This window comes from Lepus europaeus, chromosome 11 (genome assembly GCF_033115175.1).
Source record: "Lepus europaeus isolate LE1 chromosome 11, mLepTim1.pri, whole genome shotgun sequence".
NCBI classification, from domain to species: Eukaryota; Metazoa; Chordata; class Mammalia; order Lagomorpha; family Leporidae; genus Lepus; species Lepus europaeus.
Window position 1 is genome coordinate 33,662,852 of NC_084837.1, and position 16,015 is coordinate 33,678,866.

General features: G+C 38.0%; 1 non-coding gene and 1 pseudogene across 1 annotated transcript; both read left to right on the plus strand.

Moving 5' to 3' along the window:
* Positions 1 to 605: 605 nt before the first annotated feature.
* On the plus strand, positions 606 to 769 carry LOC133770765 (U1 spliceosomal RNA). The gene has a single exon (XR_009867463.1). It is a non-coding gene; the product is annotated as a U1 spliceosomal RNA (small nuclear RNA).
* A 5,602-nt stretch (positions 770 to 6,371) lies between these two features.
* LOC133770457 (sentrin-specific protease 2-like) lies at positions 6,372 to 14,407 on the plus strand (annotated as a pseudogene).
* The last annotated feature ends 1,608 nt before the right edge of the window (positions 14,408 to 16,015 follow it).

The window sequence follows — 16,015 nt, forward strand, 5'->3', positions numbered from 1 at the left end:
CTTGTTTGTGATGTAGAACAACTCTCTTATCCTAGAGGCTGCTGTGTAAGCATATGGATTTTGATCTGGGGGATAGTCATATTACCAATATGAGTGTCTATAAAATCGCATTTGTTTTTTCTGTGTTTGATTACTTTAGTCCTCTAAGAAGGTAGAATGATTTTTGTTAACAAGAAATCTTGTTTTCAGAAAAAAATAATGAGCCATTATACATTTTGTAGCAGGTGGTATACACAAAATACTTTTCCATCTCCTTTTTTCCTTTCTGTTATTCACTAGTATTGCATTTGTATGGTTAAACTGTTGTGCTTTCCTGTTCATGGTTATATTCATTCTTTTTTATGAATCATTCTTTTTTGGTGTTCTTTCAAAAATCTTACATTACCCCACAGATAGACTCCATGAGTGCCCAAAAGTATTAAATAAACAAAGTGATTTATAATGACTTTATAAGTAATAGCAAACAATGTAAAAGTAAATTATCAATATTAAGCTGATTGAATGTAATAATATAAATGTATTTAATTGAATACTTCTTAATTGTTTAAAACAATATGGTAATAACATTAAGGGATGTCCAAGATGTAATTTGAAAAGCAAGTGGCATACTGACCTGGCAGGGGAGACACCATGATCAAGCAGGTGGTTTTCCCAGGGCGAGGCTCTCCCATTGCACTGGGGGAGTGCTGACCCCTGTGATTTCCCCAAATGTGGGAAATCTGACTGCATAATTTGTGGTAGTGGGGGACTGTGTTCACGCTCTCCCCTGTTAAAGAAGAAGTATAAAAAAATAGAAAAAAAATAACAAAAAAAAAGCAAGTGGCAGAGCAGTATTTGTTACACAAGAGTGTTAGAGTCATTGTTAGAGTCATTAACAGAGACTAACTTGGGACTAGGTCAGAACAATTTTACTTTTAACTCCATGCTCCTATTTGATATTTAAAAAGTTCAGTTAAGTAGTTATAATTCAAAAGTTGAATCATTTTTCAATGACATGATCTTAAAAATACTACTTTACTTATTAGACTGGGATAACAAGACTGTAAAAGATGTATTAAATCTGCAGTTGCCAAGGAATAATGAGATTTCATTGTTATTGGCACATATTTCTCTTGAGTCAGTGTTCGGCAACTTCTGCTCAGCTTAAAATATGCTTAAAATTTGACTCAGCAAGTCCACATCTAGAGATCTTTGAAGAAACCATGATCAGATGGCACAGGCATATGCATGAACTTACACAAATATTTTACAGGCATATACAACATTTGCATTCATTAATTATAAAAAAGGAAAAATTAAAAGTACTTGAGGGGCCAGTGCCATGGCTCACTTGGTTAATCCTCTGCCTGCAGTGCCGGCATCCCATATGGGTGCCGGGTTCTAGTCCTGGTTGCTTCTCTTCCAGTCCAGCTCTCTGCTGTGGCCCAGGAGAAGAGTGGAGGATGCCCAAATGCTTGGGCTATGAACCCACATGGGAGACCAGGAGGAAGCACCTGGCTCCTGGCTTCAGATTGACGCAGTGCTTGATGTGGCGGCAATTTGGGGAGTGAACCAGCGGAAAGAAGACCTTTCTCTCTGTCTCTCTCTCTCTCACTGTCTACAACTCTACCTGTTAAATAAATAAATTAAAAAAAGTACTTGAAGTCCCTTTGATAGTGCTCAGCTTAAGTAAATCATTGCATGTAATAAAATAAATGCAATGAAAGACAATGGTTAACATAGTATCTGGTAGTCTTATATTATTATCCTGGAAAAACGTCTATAGTATATTGTTATGTAAAGAAAAAGCAAATGAAACCAACTGATCCAACTAAGCCTTTGACCAGTTTATGTTTTAACCCTCCCATTGGAAACTCCTTGCCCTGTTGGCCACCCACAAACGTCACTAGGAAGTAGTAGAGTGGTTCTAAGACCTGCCTTTGCCATCACACAGTTTAAGTCTCAGTTAATCTCTCTCTCTTTTTTTTTTTTTTTATTTGACAGAGTTAGACAATGAGAGAGAGAGAGAGAGACAGAGAGAAAGGTCTTCCTTCCATTGGTTCACCCTCCAAATGGCTGCTACGGCTGGCGTTGTGCTGATCCGAAGCCAGGAGCCAGGTGCTTCCTCTTGGTCTCCCATGCGGGTGCTGCGGCCCAAGCACTTGGGCCATCCTCTGCTGTCCTCCTGGGCCACAGCAGAGAGCTGGACTGGAAGAGGAGCAACCGGGACTAGAACCCAGTGCCCATATGGGATGTGAGAGCCGCAGGTAGAGGATTAACCAAGTGAGCCATGGCGCTGACCCCAGTTAATCTCTTACTCTTTATGCCTCAATTTCCACATTCATAAAATAACAGCACTTCACTAGTCAGTTCAAGTAGCCATAACAAATCATCATAGACTGGATGGCTTAAAGGGCAGACTTTTGTTTTCTTCAGGTTCTGGAGGATAGACATTCAAGGTGAAGTTTACATCAGAGTTGTTTCTGTGACGGCACTCTGCCTGGCTCACACACAACCACCATTTCACTGTGTGCTCACCTGGTTTTCCTCTGCTGGTAAGCAAACCCAGAGACCTCGGGTGTCTTTTTCTCTTCTTATAAGGACATTGCTCTTAGAGGATAAAATCTCAACCCTTATTACCTCACTTATAGGCCCTGTCTCCAAGGCAAATCACATTGAGGGCTACAGTTTGAACAGATAAACATGACTGAAACACAATTCAATATATAACAACCAGTCTCTAATTCACAGGGCTCACTTGAGGTCTATAGAAGGTGAGTGTAGGGGAAGCAAAATCTTACTTCTAGTCTCTAGAGTCCCAGATGGGCCTGATAATCAAATTAACATAAGGTAAATAAGAGGAAATTATATTATATATAATATCAATGTATAGACATATATATTTAGTGTATATAATATATGCAAATATTATATATAAATATTATGGGCACCATATTTATAAATTACATATATCCATATTTTAAAGTTCTATGTAAGTTGGGATCCTCATAATGAAATGATGATCAAAAAAGAGGTAAAATCTAAATTTTTTGTATTAGGTTGAACAAAGAGAGACAATTGTGGAAAATAACTAAATTATAAGGAGAGGCAGCTAAGGAAGATAAGATTTATTTATACAAGGTTTATACTTTCTGGACTGTGGAATCCCATCAAAGAATGTTACTTTTTTCTTTGTATGGAGACGATATATTTCACAGAGATTTTTTTTCTCTTCTTTTCAGGCAGAAAGGGAGAAATTTGAATGTGCTTCTTGGAACTGCTGTTTTTCAAGTGATTTTAGCTCAAAATAATATTTATGTCAATATGGAAATTTTTGGGGTAGCATACTTTGCCACCCTACATAAACAACTATGCTCTTGAAACAGTGCAAGACATCAGTGCATAGTAGATGACAGATTCTTTCTTATAATTGTTAGTTATGGTTATTCATCAAAGACATGCTATTCTTGGTGATTTATCCAATATTTCTATACACTCTACAAAATATATTATATTGGTCTATTACTAATTCTGTAACTGAGTGTAATATTTAGTCAAATGGGGGCAATGAGGGTTGGGTCATTGTGGCACAGCGCATTAAGCTGCAGTCCGATATGCTGGTATCCCTAATGGGTGCTGTCTCCAGTCCTGGTTGCTCCACTTCTGATCCTGCTTCTTGCTAATGTGCCTGGGACCCAGATGGAATTGTACGCTTTTGCCTTGACCTAGCCTAGCCTCCAAGCCATTGCAGCCATTTGGGGAGTAAACCAGCAGATGGAAGATATCTCACTCTGTGTGTGTGTGTGTGCACGCGCGCACGTCCTTCTGTCGGTATAACTGCCTTTCAAATAAATAAATCTTTAAAAGAAAAGGGAAGGCAGGGTATGACGCACTGGGACAAAGCCAGGGTATCTGAAATAGTTGACTCCCTTGATCTTGTTTTATCCAAATGAGAAATGATATGCAATCTTCTATCTTTTCTCTTGGGACTCCAAAGCCATTTGATGTACTGCCCTAGGTTCATTTTATTTCCCTGGTTTCCAGATCATCATCAGCATATGTATTTCTTCTTGATAAACTTCACTCATACAAAATAGAAATATGTTCATGTCACCTTCTCATAGGGACAAAACAATGTGAAGTAGGAAGAGTAAGAAAAACTTTCTAAAAATAGCATAAGCCAGAAGATATGTGTGCTGATGTTCTAAAGACTAACAAAAATAATCCAACTATCTAGCCAAAGCACAAGGCTGCTAACAAAACTTTTTGTTCATATGAATTTTCAAATAAGAAAATACCAACACTTACAAAATATAGGACAAGATAACAAAAGATTCTTAGCCAAAGCCATCTCTATTCATGTTTCTAAATTTTATAAATTTGTTTCTGGTTGTCCTTAATAGTCCATTCACAGAAATTATTTTGCATTGGAAACAAATCTAAAGCATGACTCTTATCCATTAACAAAAACACCTTATTTTGTAATTCCATATTAACATAAATAGCAAGTGAATAAGATTTTAATATAATTTGCCTTTAAATAATTATTTCTTAATCACATCCAAAATGTTTTCCACAAATAACTGTACTAAAATTTTATCTTTTTAGTGTGTTTTAAATAAAAGATCTAATCAAGAGAATCTACAGATTAATACTTGTGCTTCATATTTAAATGCTCTTTTTTATTGAAAAGATGTATTTATAATTGATGCATTTATTTCTAACAACAATCCACAAAGAACAGTAATCTAATTTTTCCCTCATTTACAGGTTAGTCAACTGGGAGATGTTTATTATTGGGTTACCAATAATTACACAGTTCAAGAGCAGAATACACATTCCGAGAAGAATACCAAAAAGGATTCAAGTTTCTTATTTTTATTAATGATGGTGAAAAGATCTTACATATTTTATTCCTTTCTCATCCCCTCTCCCTCTGTAGACCCACTGAATAGCATCTCTTATTTTAGAGAACATGTATAGATATAGAAAGAAACACAGATACAATCCCTTGTTCCTCTGCACTGCACTGCTAGCTCATAATAAGTTGGAAAAATAAGTCTTCTTACTCTCCAACCAAACTTAAATGCCCATATTTGAATGCTGGATGTAAACATGCAATTTATACAACTCAATTTTTGGATAACTTTTTCTCTGAAATTGGCCAAAAGCAGTTTTAAATATAGCTAGATCCTCACATTTTTTTTGATACCAAAAGCATGGACTTGGACTGTCTAAATCCTTTTAAAGTGCACACAGCTCACTGCCTTATGCTGTTTTTAATACTGACATTGTGATGAGAACAATGATGAAGCATTCTGCTTCACAAACATGCAAGCTGCCTCCGATATATTTGTAAAATCTATTATTAGAAGAGGTTTTTTAAAACTATATTTTCAACAGTAAATTTGGCTTTTTCTTTCTAAGACATTATTTGTTCCAAATGAGGAGAGTTTCTGCCAGGTTCCTGCCACCCTCATATTACTGAAAAAGAATCAGTGAAAATTTTCATGGAATTGCTTTTTTTACTAGTCAGTGAGAACCAAGTGTGAAAAGGTCATTTTAATTTTTTTGTTTGTTTTGATGTGCAGCATTAGTCTTCCTTTTAAAATGTGGATTTGGACTTTTTTGCCAAAATATCAATTGAAGATAAGAAAAACACGAAGTGCAGTATGAACAATGACAGTTCACCCAGTGTCAGAAAGTGTGAGATAAAAAGATGATAGCTGATACATGACAGACGGTAGATAGACAGATAGGTAGATAGACAGATGGAGGAAACAACTCACTTCCACTAGAAGAGCTGTAATTCTCAGACATGAAGATGTGAGATGCAGCTCTATTGATACCTCATCCAGTCCTGGGCACTATTTATTTATTTTTTGAAAGGCAGAGTTACAGATAGGTAGAAGCAAAGGCAGAGGGAGGCAGAGAGAGAGAGCAAGAAAGAGAGAAAGAGAGACAAGGAGAGAGAGAGCGAGAGCAAGAGAGAGAGAGACTCTTTTATCCACTGGTTCAGTCCCCAAATGGGCACAATGGCCAGTGGCCAGGGATGGGTTGAGTCAAAGCCAGAAGCCAGGAGTTTCTTCCGGGTCTCACATGTGGATGCAGGGTTCCAAGCATTTGGGCTATCCTCTGCTGCTTCCCTAGGCACATTAACAGAGAGCTGGATTGGAAGTGGATCAACCGGGACTTGAATCAGCACTGGGTACCATTTATTTCCCTATCATTATTAAACAAATAAGGTGTCTGCACGTGTGCTAGAGAAAAGGTGAGAGTGGAGCGACTGGGTCTTGGCGGTGGTGGCCCAGTCGGGGAAGGCGGCAGAGGCGGTGACAGCTCTGGGGTTTGCGTCTCGGGGTTGTCGGCCGCCGCTGCTGCTCGGGCCTGGTATGTACAGATTGCAGGTTAGGATTCTCAGTACCATTTTCCGTTTCTGCGACCGGTCAGCGCCCCCCTCCTGGGTCCTCCTGAAGAGGTGGCGCTCGAACAGCACTCTGCTTTCTGCAGTGGACACTGATGAAATACCAGCCAAAAGACCAAGATTAGATTGCTTTATTCATAGAGTGAAAAACATTCTCTACAATGCTGCCAGCTTATTTGGATTCCGATTCCAACTGACCACAAAGCCCATGGTAACTTCTGCTTGTAATGGAACACGGAATGTGTCCTCTTCAGAAGAGGTATTTTCAGGCTCGTCATCTTGTGAACTGACAGGTTCTGGATCCTCGAACAACATGCTGAAACTAGGTAATAAATCTCCTAATGGAATAAGTGATTATCCAAAGATCAGAGTGACAGTAACCTGAGATTAGCCACGCAGAGTTCTGCCTTCCTTTGGTTTTACCTTGAACTGAGAAGGCTATAACAGAAGACTAGGTGGCCGTCGCCATAGCAAAGGCAATCCAGAGAGTTCCTTAACGTGGAAACCTCAAGAACAGGCTATAACTGAGACAATTTCTGAAGAGGGTAGCAAAGGTCTGAGGCATCCTCATTGCACTGCGGAGGAGGGTGTTCAAAAAGAAGAGAGAAATAGCAAAGATTATTAGAACGACTTAAAGAAAGTAGTCATGGAAGTTCTGTCCCTTCTGTAACTTCAAATCATCACAGTCCTCAAAGAAGTCAGATGGATGCATTACAGACCAAAGGCTGGGGGAAGAACAAAATCATGGAGTCAAAACAACTCAGCTTGTTCCAAAGCAATATAGAGTTGCTGAAACAAGGGGACTTCTATGTCCAGTGAGAAGTGAAAAAAGGTGTTTAAAGGGGAAAATTTCTGACACAGAGAAGATGGTTGGCATCAGACTTGACAATGAAGGTAGGAGGGGACACCAGCTGGAGCCTGACCTGTCAGAAGAAGTGTCTGCCCGACTCCGCCTGAGCAGTGGAAGCAACGGCTTACTCAGGAGGAGAATGTCGATACTTGAGACCAAGGAAAAGAATTGCTCAAGCACAGAGAGGGATAGGAGAATGGATGATCTCCTTGTACTTACAGAGGACATGGAAAAGGAAATCAATAATGCTCTAGGCCATGGTCCACGGGATGAGGTCCTAAGTAGTGCTTTCTTTCTTTCTTTTTTTTTTTTTTTTTTACAGGCAGAGTGGATAGTTAGAGAGAGAGACAGAGAGAAAGGTCTTCCTTTGCCGTTGGTTCACCCTCCAAAGGCCACCACGGCCTGCACGCTGTGGCCGGTGCATCGTGCTGATCCGAAGCCAGCAGCCAGGTGCTTCTCCTGGTCTCCCATGTGGGTGCAGGGCCCAACGACTTGGGCCATCCTCCACGGCACTCCTGGGCCATAGCAGAGAGCTGGCCTGGAAGAGGGGCAACCGGGACAGAATCCGGCGCCCCGACCGGGACTAGAACCCAGGGTGCCGGCGCCGCAGGCAAAGGATCAGCCTAGTAAGCCAGGGCGCCAGCCAGTAGTGCTTTCAAATTGCGAATTACGCCAGGCGATATCCAGACCTTAAGGAACTATCACTGGCTGAACGATGAAGTCATTAATTTTTATATGAATCTCTTTAGTAAAGAGTTGGTCTTCTATATATATAGTCAACTAAAAACGAATCTTAATGGAAATGGAATGGGAGAGGGAGTGAGGTGGGATGGGAGTGCAGGGGAGAGGGCGGGAATGGGGAGAAGAAAGACTATATCCTTAAAAGCTGTACATATGAAAATTTGTATTCATTAAACAAAAACCTTCAAAAAAAAAGAAACCACCCTTCATGGGATCATAACCGCTCTAAACCATTCAAGTTCAAAACCTTCACAATGAATTCTCTCTCCAGGTTTCATCAGTTTTCTATTTTATTGAGTTATTCACCTGATCATATGACATGATGCAACATGATCTATGTTAACAAAAACCTTCAGAGTGCATGTTTTTCCAGAAACCACCCAAACTATCTAGTAACCTTGAATCAAAATTTATCAAATTATTTGTTTACATTTGCAATTTATAAATGCTCTCATCCTATATTGAAACTTTCTTACTTTGGCTTGTTTCCCTATATACAATGAAATAAACTTTGTCAAAATTATCAATGGTTGCCATGTCAATTCCCATTTCTCAATTGAATTGACTGCTTAGTTCTTACCTTATTAAGCTTCTTACTTTATTACTTTTTTTTTTTTTATTTTTTGACAGGCAGAGTGGACAGTGAGAGAGAGACAGAGAGAAAGGTCTTCCTTTTACCGTTGGTTCACCCTCCAATGGCTGCTGCGGCCGGCGCACTGCACTGATCCGAAGGCAGGAGCCAGGTGCTTCTCCTGGTCTCCCATGGGATGCAGGGCCCAAGGACTTGGGCCATCCTCCACTGCACTCCCTGGCCACAGCAGAGAGCTGGCCTGGAAGAGGGGCAACCGGGACAGGACCGGTGCCCCGACCGGGACTAGAACCCCGTGTGCTGGCGCCGCAAGGCGGAGGATTAGCCTAGTGAGCCGTGGCGCCGGCTACTTTCTTCTTAATATAGGATCCTCCCAAGATTTTATCTGCGTAATCCCAATTCACTGGCCATTGCTCTTCAGTCTTGTCAGTGGCTTCCTTGTTATCGCCCTATCTTCTGAGTTTTGGTGTGCTCCAGAGTTCAGTTGTTGACAGTTCCACCTTACTCCCTTGATGATTTCATCACATGGCTTTAAATGCCATCCAAAATAAGAACATCTGATTTTATATCTGTAGCTGAACATGGCATTCAATCTTCAGTTTTCCATTTAATTTGTCAGTACAATTTCCAATACACATTTGAATACTTACACATACCAAAAGAAATTTCTCATTCTGTAACTCCCCCAACCCATTCTTTCCCAAGTCTCTGTCTCAGCAAATAGAATTTCTTTATTGCAAAAGCTCAGGAAACTACTGAAGTACTGAAGACTTTTCTCTTCTTTTTTTAAATGACATACATGGATCTGTTAACAAATCCCACAATTGACATTTTCAAAGCATACATAGAATCTGACAATTTCCACAGCATTCACTCTGAGAATCTGGGTCAAAAATGCTATCAAATCTCTCTCTTTCTCCTACTTTTTTCCCCCTTAAGCCTCTGAAAGTGAAAGTCTAAAAAGAAGTTCCTATTAAAATAAGTCAGATCATGTCATTCTTTCTCCAAATCCTCTAATGACTTCTTCTTTATCTCAAACCAAAAACCATGGTTTAAAAAGTTGTGTATAAGACCTATGTGGAATTTCCTTTCTCTATTTTTACAACCCTCCCCTAACACCTTGCATTCTAGTTTGCTGGATTTATCCATCAAACATTTATTGAATCACCGCTATGAAGTCAGTACTTTTAAGATAGTATCAACAAAGTATGAGAAGCTCCCAAGTGTCTTCTTGCTATGCTTCCAACACTGCATGCATAGCACTATGTGCTTTTGCATTTATCAGCTCTGCCTGGAAAATAGTACCATCATCCGTTCACAGGGATTTTTTTTCCTTCCCTCCTCAGGTCTTTGCTATAGCAAAAGTTTCACTGATCTCAATTCTGCCGTCTAATGCCATAATGGTTTGCCCTATACATTAATCCTTACATCTTAATTCTCCTTTGTTTTTTGTCACAGCATTCATCATTAAGTGAGATGTTTTACATTTTTAGTTGGTTATTCCACATTTTCATGCATTAGAATATATCAAAAATCCTGGGGAGAAATACAACATAACAGAGAAAGGAAGAATAGACATGTCACCTTTAAAGTATAAATATAAATGCTATAGATGAAAGTATAAGATTATATTCATTACTAAATTCTTCATTTAAGTAGACATTTTGTTCATTATCATTTTCACCAATATCAAGACAAAAGAATATCTTTATGCTTGCTTGATTTCATTTTTGAACTCCTCATTAAGAAAAATGGCTTATTTAACTTTTTTTTTTCACTATTTAGAGAATACTTTATTAGTTCTGTAATCAAACCCACGTAGATAAGACCTTACATATTTAATACAGTGCGTTACCCCTGTACAAATGGAAAAAAAATTAAGTTTAACGTTTCTAGACCAATATGGCTGTTAATTTCTGTACAATGCCAACTCAACACGGTAAACTGGGATACTTTTCTCAAAGTTGACAGCACAGCTAAAGTTTCCAAAAATTCAATTATATATATGTGTATATATATATATATTTATATAAAAAGACCAGTATTAGCAGTATATTATGTATCAATAGCAGCAACAGCTTTTCCAGGTTCTGCAGTCATTTGAACAAAATTATAGAGACATCTAGCACACTGCATTAAAAAAAAAAAAAGGAAAAAGGGAAAAATCAAAACCCTGAAAACAGCAAAGTTTTGTTACTGTCATGGTACCTGGTACCATTTTTTTTTTAATTAGCTTCTCAATCATCTGTTTTTTTTGTTTGTTTGTTTTGTTTTGTTTTTGACAGGCAAAGTGGATAGTGAGAGAGAGAGACAGAGAGAAAGGCCTTCCTTTTTGCCGTTGGTTCACCCTTCAATGGCCGCTGCGGCCAGCACATTGTGCTGATCCGAAGCCAGGAGCCAGGTGCTTCTCCTGGTCTCCCATGCGGGTGCAGGGCCCTAGGACTTGGGCCATCCTCCACTGCCTTCCGGGCCATAGCAGAGAGCTGGCCTGGAAGAGGGGCAACTGGGACAGAATCCGGCTCCCCAACCGGGACTAGAACCTGGTGTGCCGGCGCCGCTAGGCGGAGGGTTAGCCTGTTGAGCCACGGCGCCGGCCGGCTTACTTAACTTTTAAAGACTCATAGTAGAATTGCATTGAATAAAATATTTTGATTACTTGAATATCTAAATATTATCCAAATTTAGGCACAGTACATACAGCCAAAATATTGTCTATTCTAATTAAGAATTTGAGTCCTTGCTTAGGAAATCCAAGTAGCTCTCTACTGTGTTCATGCATAAAAGCCAAGTCTAATCTACTTGTTGGCTGGATTCATCAATGCAAAATATGTCTACATAATACAGTGCAATCAGAGGCCTTATTCAACTTATATTTATATTTCTGTTTATTTGTTGTAACATGTCATAAGCATTTTAGAGATAATTTTCTGCCTTTATTGCTTCAAATACTCATCTTTTCATTAGAAAAGAAGTGAAAACCATGTTTGGAAATTAAATTACTTATGAGGCTAACATTCCTGAAGCTTTCTATTTATCATTATAGATGTGTGACTTGCCATTTGTAGACCATCTCTAACCTGAGATATGGTTGTAAGATGTTACCTAAGAAATGGAGAGTAGAACACTATTGTTTCATAATTGTTTGTTAAAACTTTAAAAGTTACATTCATAAAGCAAGAATATTTTCACTGGTATCTAATATACCAATTAGTACTTTAGTGCTTGGTGGAAGAAAAGGAAAGCTCTAACTTCTCGCCTTACTGTTAAATCTCTTTCTAAATATTCCTTCAGTCTGTCTTTCCAACCTCCTGTCATTTACCCTAAAATAAGTTGATTGCAATGGATTTTTTCATTTCTCAAACATTTAATATATTTTCTAACTTTTGACATCTCTCTCATACACACACACAGACACACATACATATACGCATAGATAGATAGATAGTCTAATTACCTTTCAAGTCAGATTTTACCCCACCTGTACAATATTTCTTGATTTTTCTTCCAAATTCATTCTCTCTGGGATTTTTAATGTTCTATCAAAAAAGTTCATTGAAATTTCTCTCCTGATACTACTTGTAGTCTTATTTGAATTGGGTAAACTAAAATAAGTTTATAGCCAATCTTTCTCCCTCACTAGGTGTTACACTCCTTGAGGAGTAGGTAACATTTTTACAGATTTAAATTTCAAATAGAGCCTAGAATAGTGATTCTCAACTAGGGGGTGACTCCTTGACCAGGGAACTGTGTCATTGTCCCAGGTCTTTTTTTTTTTTTTTTTTGTCATCACTTGGCAGTGTAGTGAGAATGGCATTTAATAAGAGACCAGAGATGCTGTTTCTAATTCTATGATGCACAGAATGACTGCCACCAAGTATCTATCCCAAAATGTTAATAGTGTCAAGGGTGATCTACCTGGGTCTAGCATATGACCATATTTGGCTTCTTCTTTACTTCTACTCATATGAAATTCATTTAGATTTATAACAACTGAACAGTTTTTAAACATCAAAATTACATTAGGATTTTTTTAATGTTAAACATTTTAATCACTATCATCATTTTGCTAGGACTTATAAAGGTTTAGGATTCTAAGTCCCCAATTTTTCTCTTGCTGTTTCCTTAAGCTCTCCCACCAGCTTAACATCATAAAATGAAAAATAGAAATTAAATAAATGCCACATATTTGTACATTACACCGACCTATAAAAATGTAATGGTCTTTTTTTACAACCTGCTGGTCCGTATGTCTCACTTTGTTATTTTCCTCATAGAAGAAAACACCAAGACTTTCTGGCCTTTTGTTAATTTCATCTATTTTAGGTCCTTGAAGATTTTCTAGACAGTCAAGTAAAGTAAAAAAAAATAGGGAGTATTTTAACAGGTCCACTCCAGAAAGATAAGCCATGGTTTACAACTCTAATAGAAAGATAATGGGAGAGATACCTCAGAGTTTTGACCTGAGAAAGTGAGGAAGAGTGAGGAAAAGAGAAGGTTCTGATTAATTATTCCTATGTTTTTGCTCCTGCAAGTCTCTTGCCGGCACTTATGTCACTACCTCAAGTCTTTTGGTAGTGACACAAGTGTTTTGAACGTATAATGTGGTTCCCTCTAACTCTACGCGAGTTCTCCTTTTGAAACTTGATGTATATACTTTTTGCTGAGGAAGAAATTCTCCCTACACTTGTTTGTCTGTTTAACTCCTACTTATCATTCAAGATTGTGTTTAACTATTACTTCTGGAGAAGATTTTTGTGATTGTTCACACTCCAAGTGAGGTTTAGATGAACTTTTTTATGCACACCCATGGTTCCTAATGCTTTCTCCTAACAGAACATGAGTACACTGAATTGCTATTATTTTCAGGTTTTCCATGAGGAGAGAGACTATGTATTCCCTTCAGTGCTTAAGTAATTATTTTCTGAACAAATGTATAAAGGAAATGGTAACTAATAAATATTTGAGGAGATAAGATGAGCAATTCTGAACAGATTCTCCAAAGTTAACATTCTTGTGAAGATAATTACATTAATTATAAAATCTAAGGACTCTAAGGGAACTCTGGGAGTATCTAGTTCTTTCTTTTATCCTACAAAGAAATATAATAAATATTTTTATGAAAGAATCAGGGCTTGTGGTGAATCACTGTGAAATTGGACACGATCCCCTAAAGACATTTGTAGGAGCAGCCAGCGGCTGAGAAGTCACAAACGCATGGACTATTCCAAAGACAAGATGTAGTAACCTTGAAATGCCTTGACTTTAGGCAGAGCAAAGGTATTTCACTTCTCATCTTGGGAGTAAACAAGACCTGATACTGGAACCAAGGAAACAGTACAGTAGTGTGTGAGCTGTCCTGATGATCTCAGCAAAACAATTACTTTCCAAGAACAGGTTTTTTTTTTTTTTTTTTTTTTTTTTTCAGGATATGGAGAATAAATGAAACTTAACTGAGTGTCAGTCTCTGCCTTTGATCTCTTCTTAAGCACCAAGCATAGAAGCTGTTCATCTCAGGTTCAGTGGTAAAGAGGTAACATGAAATATAGAAGACTCTCAAGTGAACATAGGAGCAGTGTTGTAAAACCGTGGGAAGTGTTCTGTGACATCGTCATGGCTCTGGAAGCTCTCAGCCCACATCTCACAAAGTCTAGATCCGCTCCATGGAAGACTGCTTCTCTTGCAGCAACAATGTTTTTGAATTCTCTAAAAGCAATGTGACCCTTCAAGAAGGGGAATCATTGTAACAGTCATGCAGGTAGAAGAAGAAGGTGTCCACCGAAGAAATACAGCACAGTGTGAGCCGGAGGAAAGAGAGACAGTTTAGAACAATTGAACCCAAGTAAACATTGGCTTTAAAAAAAAAAATGTTCACACTAAACTGAGATTCAGCTGGTAAATTATAATCAATCCCAAATTGTAAAAACTATAACTGCATTTCATGATTCTAGTGCTCTGGGTTGAAAAACCAGAAGCAGTGTTTCTAAATGTTGCTTTAGGCTAGCCTATTCCTGAAATAGGTATATAAAGCAAAATTCAGATTCTTGGTTGTTTGTTACACAGTGTTGCTGGGATTGTCTAGAGGGCTTTGATGAGAGAATAAGCGACTATATCATTATCTAAGACTCTATTGGGAAGAAATTTAAGAAACATTGAGTTTAATATGAAGTTTATTTTCTCTTGTGGGAAAATACATTCCTTCATGAACCATATTTTGTACTTGCTGGCATAAAATGTTTATAAATGTTAAAGACACATAAATTGATGTCTATAATATAATTCTAAAAGTTAATTCTTTTTTCATACTTTTTCTGAACTATGGAAGACAATGTTATAGGTTTCCTTAGTTTTAAAAGCAATGACCTTCTGAAGATGAAGTTTATCAAATCAAGGACAAAAATTTCAACAATAATATAAGAATGCTAGTTTTTTTTAAAATCTAATTAAAAATCAACGAGAGGGTTTTGTCTCCTCTATGTACTCGATCTGATCATTACAACAACAAAAACTTATAACTGAAATAAATAATTTTTCTTGAATAAAACATGGAATTAAGGCTTCTCCCAAAATCTGGAGAAGGAAGTGAATCTGGACAATGACAACCAAGATACACTTGTCTGAAGTCCTAACTAGGTAGGATCCTTAATGCTAATTTTAACAGTCTGATCTGAATTTGCACTGTTATAAGGGTTAGAAATACCTGGGACCAGAGCCCGTGAGGATCCCTTGTATTTTCCTGTAGCCTTCATTCCAGACATCTGACAATATTCTCTCTATGAGGATCCGACAAAGATACCTTCTTGCTTCTACTAGGGGAAAGATAAGAGGAACCATCCTGAAGTGCATCAAGAGTATTGTATATAACAAAGACCTTTTCCTCAGGGGAGAAAGAAAGCTCCAAAGTCCCATCTCACCTGGTGGAAGTACTTTTCACCCACTCCAGCTTCCTCTAGGCTTTTTTTCCTTGCCACAGGAGAAAGAAATGTATGCCACTACAGAAATGCCAAAGATTTTGTTAAAATGGAAATAGAAAGCTTCCCCTCCACCACATCTTAATATTACACCAGCAAGTCTGCCATAAAAGAGTGGATACCAATCCAAACATTGCAAGACACAGACTCTCTAAGGAGGCTATACAGGAAAGCAAAACATCAGGAAGGGAGACAAATACAGAGATGCTGTGACAATTAAAGCTTCTGCCTCCTAGAGTTATGTCAAACATTAAACACAACTAAATCTTAGATATGATGATATAAACCCTTCCTTTGTAAGAACATTTATCTCAATCATGATTACCTGATTCATATCTTGATTTCATCAGTCACAACATCAAGAAAGTTATGACATGCCTAAAAACAATGCATTTCAAAGCATGTAAAGAAAATATTCTTTGTGGATTTAAAAAAACATACATCAAAATCAAATTAAGCTAGCC